This window comes from Tenrec ecaudatus, chromosome 8 (assembly GCF_050624435.1).
Source record: "Tenrec ecaudatus isolate mTenEca1 chromosome 8, mTenEca1.hap1, whole genome shotgun sequence".
Taxonomy (NCBI): Eukaryota; Metazoa; Chordata; class Mammalia; order Afrosoricida; family Tenrecidae; genus Tenrec; species Tenrec ecaudatus.
In genome coordinates this window covers 55,045,427-55,053,399 of record NC_134537.1, presented here as the reverse complement: position 1 = coordinate 55,053,399, position 7,973 = coordinate 55,045,427, and positions in this window count along the sequence as shown.

Here is a 7,973-nt window from a genome sequence, read left to right as displayed (position 1 = left end):
ATGACCTATGATTAATTCCAAATTGGTCACCTTCATGGAGGGAGAAGAAAGGGGATTAACTAGAAGAGAAAAGATTTATCAAGTGTATTATCAAAAGTTCAAACACTTTTTAAAGGGAAGAGGTTTCCTATTTCAACTTCCATCAAGTAATTGCCTTTTAGAGAATGTAGATAAAATATAGATGATTCAATTGTCTGTAGATGGGCATTAGGTCCCCACTCCATGCCCCCCACCCCCCACACACCCCATTCACCTTGAGTATGATTTTGTTCTGGGTCTTAGATGCCTGGTATTGACACCTCATGATCACACAGGCTGGTGTGCTTCTTTCATGTGGGCTTTGTTGCTTCTCAGCTAGATGGTCACTTGTTTATCTTCAAGCCTTTAAGACCCTAAATGCTATGTCTTTTGGTAGTCAGGCACCATCAGCTTTCTTCGCCACATTTACTTTTGCACCCATTTTGTCTTCAGTAATCATGTCAGGTAGGTAAGTATCACAGAATGACAGATTGCTAGAACAAAGTGTTCTTGTGTCGAGGGAGTACTTGAGTCAAGGCCAAGTGTCCACCTGCAACCTTAATTCTTAACATAGATATGAGTACAAAGTTCTATTCACCTCTTGTTAATATATATATTTACATATGTGCATACCTGTATTTAGACCTCTAAATGCCCCTTGCCTCTTGGTTCTTTCCTCTATTTCCATTTATTTTCCTCTTGTCCCACCATCATATCCGGCCTTCATTCAGGTTTAGTAATTCCTTGCTGGTACATTGCCCTTGATTAAGACCCACTAGCCATCCTACGCCCTTCTGTCCATTGATTTTAGTTCACTTGTTGTTCCCTTGTCCCTGGATTGGTTTCCCACCTCCCTTCCTTTCTCCCACCTCCCTTCCTCCTGTATCCCTCCACCCCCAGTACCACTTGCCCCTTGATTTTCATCTCTGAATTTTTACCCCAACTATCTTATCTATATAGACATGCAGATACATTAATAAGTGCAAAAACCCAGAAAAGCCAAATAAAATGAGTCAGTCATGCAGTGCAGCACCAACAAAACAGACAACTGTCCTCTAGTTCTTTATTGCTTCCTTCCCCCTACTATCATGACCTCAATTCTACCATACAAATCAGATTATACCAGAAAATTCACACTGCTACAGCCAAGAGCCCACAACACAGGGAATTCAGGATATATAACCTCTCAGGGCAAACAGTGTGAGTATACCAGGAAGATTAGGGGTGAGGGGCAGAGGAGGAATCGATTGCAAGGATAACAAGGATCTCAGGGGGATAAACAACGGAAAAGTGAGTGAGGGGTGTAAGACATGAAAATAATCATCTATATTATTATTAGAAATGGGGAGCTGATATTAGGGATTCAAGTGGGAAGAGAATTCTTTGAAAACTAGGATGGTAGCATGTGTGCAAATGTGCTTGACACACTGGATGAAAGTATGGATTGGGATAAGAGATGTAAGAACCTCCAAAAATGTATTTCATAAAATTTTAAAAAGATTATATATATATATATATATATATATATATATATATATATATATATATATATATATATATATATGAGATTCTACAGTTAACTCCAAGCCTATTTGGTTTATTTTTTCATCCTGAAAACAATAGTTAATGATACTCTGGATTGCTGGTGGTTTAATTGATTATCTTTCAAGTATATTCATTTATTCCAATTTATCAGTTTTATAATATATGCAACTTTATCCAGCATGTTTTAGAATGTGATAGAACAAATGCAACACTCAAAGAAGAACACCAGATATACATTTGTATGAAAGTGGAGCATGAAAATGTATTATGAAAGTGAAATTAAAGTAGATGATATGCTAAGATTATTTTTGCATAATTGAATTGATAGATTAGCCAAGAAAAATTGCCATGTTAATAAGGTTTGATAATTGGAATTAAATCATAAAAGTAATGTCCGACACGATGTAATGGATTGATTGCTGTGGTAGGGGAAGACATCAGAAACAAAGCAATGGAATCACCTTCATTAAAACTCGTGGTCCTCCCCCTGAAGTCAGAGTAGTTTTCCATCCGGTGACCAAAGCGTATGAATGTGCGGAGCTGGACCGAGTCCTTCTTCCCAGTGCTCTCCCGGGCGAATGGCAATATTAGCCTTTCAGGTAGCAGCCAAGCTCCTAACCTTTTCACCCATGAAGGGACTCCATAGACAGAAAATGGCCTGACAAACAAAGAAGACAATACGTGAGCTCTGTACAAGATCCCCACTATATGTGTTCGATGTGGGCATAATAAAGAACTTCTCAATGAAATATAAACTTAAGAAGAAAAGAAATGGATAAAATGAAGATGGGATTTTGAGGTCTCTAACTTGGAGGAGAGTCTGAATGTGTAACAAGATCATTTAAAGTTTGCAACAAGGCTTAGCGGAGATAAAAGTGACTGGTGCATGCTCAATATAGAAATAGGGCTACCCTAATATAGCACAAAAGAAAGATCATATGTGGTAGATTTTAGTCAAACTAATGAACTTCTCGTGAAGAGAATATTCATAATTTTCTTCTACAGAGGACACATTTTTCAAATGTATTTATTATTATTATGTTTTAATCATTTTATTGGGGCCTCTTACAAGTTTTGTTACAAACCATACATCAATTGTATCCGACATAGTTGTACATAAATTCCATCGTTCTTTTCTACACATTTACTTTCCATTGAGCTCCACCTCCCTACCCGCCACCTGCCAACCCTCGTGGCCCTGTGATAGATTGTAGATTGTTAATTATTTTCAAATCTCACGCTGACCACTGTCTCCCTTTCCCTCTGGCTTATGTTGTTCGTCCTGGCTGGGGATGCGTAGTTATGTGCCATTTATTGCAACCGGTGCCCCCCTTCCTCCTACCCTTTTGGTAGCTCTATTCCCATTCCTGTTCCTGAGTTCCATGTGTTGTGAGTTTTATCTCTTGCTTATGCTTATATACATGCTCCCATCTAGTCCAGAGTGGGAGGCAGCACTGAGGTCCTGATAGCATGGGTGGTGGGGGGGGGGAGTTTGAGGAGGCCTCCAGGAAACAGAAGTATATTGTGTGACCCATCAGTGCTATACTGTGCCCTGATTGATTCAGCCCCTCCCTGTGACCCCTCTGTGTGTGGATGTTCCATTTGCCATAGATGGGCTTTGAGTCTCCGCTCCAAACCCCCCTCAGAAGACACATTTTATACTGAAAAATAAATTTCCCAGGAAATGTCTAAGATGATGGTTAGGAAATAATTCTGGATAAAAGTTTCTTCAAATGTTAAAGAAATGTCTAGGATATAATAAATTTAAATGCACATATGTACATTAAATATATAAAATGTATATTAATAATCATATAAGTGTGCTCATACACATTAATATAAAATAACTACATATACAATTTGCAAAAAATGAACAAAATTATCCTCCTTGTTTTGGTTGGTGTTCAAACAAATGGCTACCAAGCTGATCTGATTCATAGGGTGGAGCAGAGCATAAAATTTTCAGATCTGTAAATGTTTACAGAAACCAATGGCCACATCTTTCTCCTAAAAAATAAATAGCAAGTTTGAACAGCCAACCGATTGGTTAGCAGCCAAGTGAGCAAACCAGTGCACCATCAGGTTTCCTTCCTGTTGATATGAATTAACTTTTTTGGTTTCCTTTTTCTCAGGATGAGGCAACCTATAATTTAATGGTTTCAGATATCTATTTCTCAAATGTTTCAGGGCTTTGAAACATATTTTCAATCTCTTCTCCATAACCTTCAAAACATAGTTAAATGGAGCACAGATTGACTAATCAATCCTTAGCTTCATTATAGGAAAACAAAGATAAGGTCTGTGAAACAGTCACAATTTTCAAGGAAATAATTACCTATAATTAAATGGGTAAAATGTCTCTCTGGAAAAATTGATTCTGGATAAACATAAAGTGCCATTCAGCTTACAAAATCCACTTGACCTTAACCTTTTCAGCTACCCCACCTCCCTCACTGCCCTCAATTTAAACATCTAGAATAAAGAGGGGGGAGGGAAAGTGCACACTGATTTTTGTCATCAAACAGTGAACTTCCCATGTAAAAGAAACTCTTAAACCAGTAGAGAAAGTTAATAAGTGGTTTTAGTAGATCTAGATCATAATCTTATACATAAAGATGAAAACTTGGATTCTCAAAAGTATCTTATTAAAAATAATCACTTAAAAAAAGAATAATCACTTAATTAAAATCATGGTATAGCAAAATGTGTTCTAAGTTTAGAATCAACTGACTGAGGTTTTGACTGTGACTATGAGACATGAATTTACTGAGACACAATTTTCCATATGTTAAATAGAATTAATGATATTTAAAATATTATTTTTATATATTATCCAGCAAAAATTCATTATACAGTGACAGTCCATTAAAAGTCATCATAGAGAGAAAATGGATATCAACATTTTAAAGCTCCTTACAAAATTAGTGTGAATCTAAAATAAATTAAAAGGTATTTAAAATGAATACATTGGTCTTTTTGAAACCATTTCATGATGCTTAATATATTTACTAGATAAAAATATTATTTTGGAAGAGAATAGTACTTTTGCTTTTCTTATTTTTATGTGGAATAAATATATGTAGCCTGCACTACTATAGGAAAACAGAATAGGAGGCACAGGTAAAGAAGGCTGCATGTTAAAATATCCTTATGATGTCTTCATTTTGTAGTTGTACTGAAGCAGAGAGGCCTGGCAGGAAGAAAACTAGATTTGGAAGCAGGAATATCTCTCTTCATTTCAGATAATATCATTATTAACCTATGTGACACTGGGAGAGTCACATTTTCTTGAGTGAGCTAGATGTCTATGCAATTGAAAATGAGGAGTTTGGGTACATGGTCTTTAAAATAGTTTTTACACAGAAAAATGACCAGTCCACTTCCATAAACATTTTAAATAATTGTTCACAAGAATATCAGGTCATTATGATAGTACTATGCATGAATTTCCATATTAAGTAGTATTCCTGTAGAATGGCAGTCAGTGATTTAATCACTGCTATCAAGTCAAGGCTGACTCACAGTGACCGACCCATGTGGGGTTCCAAGACTTTGTGGGGTTCCAAGACTTTAACTGTTCAGAGGAGTAGAAAGCTTAATGTTTCTCTGCCTAAGTGGCTAGCGATTTCAGAGTGCCTACTACTTGGATCACAGCCCAACTCATAACCACTACATCATCAGTGTTCCTTATCAGTGTATAAGTGGATAAAAATAAAAGGGTGATTCCATAAAGAAATGCAAAATTCACCCACATCACTACTATCAAGTTAACTCTGACTTGCAGCTGACCCTAAAGGACAAGGTATAACCCCCTCTGAATTTTCAAGACTGTAACTATTTACTGGGCTAGAAAGCCTGACCTTACCCACTTGGAGTGGCTAGTAGTTTTGAACTGCTGACCTTGCAGCTAGCAGTCTAAAGTATAACTTACTATGCTACTATGGCTCCACACATAAAAAGAGAATGCTAAAAGAGAAAGAGAGAGAGAGAGAGAGAGAGAGAGAGAGAGAGAGAGAAAGAATTGTAAGCTGTTGTCACACACTCTGACCTTTACTCATTCGCATCACCATGGAGAAGCCTGGTCTTCTCTTGAAACCTATGAAGGTACAAGGATCAAGAGATTGTAGAAAAAGCAGATCATGCTTTATACATATAGATCAATGACATGAACCCTAAATCGATGACTTTTCTATTCCTCTTTATTGCCTGCCCCAGTGAATAGTTATTGAATGATTTCTGTATTCTAACTCTTTTCATATATACTGCGGTCATATCAGTGACAAAGATATAACATCTATGTAAATATAAATAAATTTATAAATATAAATAAATAACTATATATAAGTAAAGTGCAATTATAGCTTGTAGTATTGGAAAAATACAAAATAAGTCAAAAAAGCAGTATTTTGCTCTCTAATCACTAAAATATGTTTTGGTCAGTATTTTCCCATGCTAAACTAGTATTTGAAAATATGAGTATTTCTTAAATTCTTGAGATTTAATTTCATTGAATGTCATACTCCCAGTTCTCCTACCAGTTAAAGCCTCAGCTCAAGAAGTTTTGAAAATTATGTTCCTTCAATGAACCCAGGAATAAAATTAGAATCTTTTGTATAGAAGATCACACAATACTTGTTTATTACATCCTCATTTCAAAAGGTGTCCATTGTTGAGATACAAATATTTAAAACATCATTGAATTAAGATATGGTTTTTTAAGTAAATTCCCTCTTTACATTATGTTTATATTTTCAGAGATATCCAGCACAGTATGTGATATATTTTCAGTTTAAGAAATGAGAAAGCTAAGGATATTGATTTAACAATGAAATAACCCAAAACACGAAGCAGTCAAGTTGGAATTTAGAACTTTAATTTCTATGACTGAATCCAATGTTACACTCTTTTACCTTGACAATATTATCATATCTCATTTCTTCTTTTTTAAATGTAATACTATTTTATTTTTATAAATCATTTTATTGGGGCTCATAAACTCTTATCACAATCCATACATACATCAATTGAGTAAAGCACCCTTATACATTCATTGCCCTCATCATTCTCAAAATTCACCTTCCACTTGGGTTCTTGGAATCAGCTCATTTTGCTTTTTTCCCTCCCCCTCCCTCCCCGCTTCACCCTCCCTCATGAACCCTTAATAATTTATAAATTATTATTTTTATCTTATCTTAACACTGCCCGACATCTCCCTTCACCCATTTTCCTGTTACCCATCCCCCAGAGAGGAGGTTATATGTAGATCCCCGAGATTGGTTCTCCCTTTCTACACCCCCTTCCCTCCGGTGTTGCCACTCTCACCATTGGTCCTGAGGGGTTCTTCTGTCCTAGATTCCTGTGTTTCCAGATATCAACTGTACCACTGTGCATCCTCTGGTCTAACCAGGTTTGCAAGGTAGAATTGGGATCATGATAATTGGCAGGGAAGAAGCATTTAAGAACTAGAGGAAGGTTTTGAGTTTCATTGTTGCTACACTGAACTCTGAGTGATTCATCTCCTCCCCACTACCCCTCTGCAATGGATGTCCAGTTGTCTACAGATGGGTATTGGGTCCCCATCACGCTCTCACTTCATTCACGAAGATAGGATTTTTCCCCTTGCTTTTGTTGCTTGAAACCTGGTCCCCTCGGCCCTTTATGGTAACACATGTTGGTGTGCTGCTTCCATGTGAGCTTTGTTGCTTCAGGGCTAGATGGCCGCTTGTTTACTTTCAAGCCTTTAAGTCCCCAGACACTATAGCTCTCAATAGCCGGGCACTATCAGCCTTCTTCACCACAGTTACTTATGCACACAGTAGTCTTCAGTGTTTATGTAGGGAAGGTGATCACACAATGATGGTTTTTGTTCTTTGGTGACTGCTACCTGATCCCTTCAACACCTCAAGTTCACATAGGCTTGTGTGCTTCTTCTCTGTGAGCTTTGTTGCATCTGAGCTAGATGGCCGCTTGTTTACCTTCAAGCCTTTAAGACCCCAGACACTATATCTTTTTGATAGCCGGTCGCCATTAGCATTCTTCACCACGTTTGCTAATGCACATGTCTGTCTTCATTGATCGTGTCGGGAAGGTGGGTATCATGGAATGACCGTTTAGCTGAGCAAGGTGCTATTGTATTGAGAAGTGTGCGTTAGGAGGCCCAATGTCCACCTGCTACCCTACTATTGAACCTATAAATATATGCACATAGGTATATTTCCCCCATAATCATAAATATATTTACATATGTACATGTCTGTATTTAGACTTCTATGTATGCCCTTTGCCTCCTACTCCTTTCCTCTATTTCCTTACGCTTTCCTCCTGTCCCACTACCATGTTCAGCCTTTATTCTGGTTTCAGTGATTCCTCTCAGTTACCTTGCCCCTGGTCACTTCCTACCAGTCCTCCCA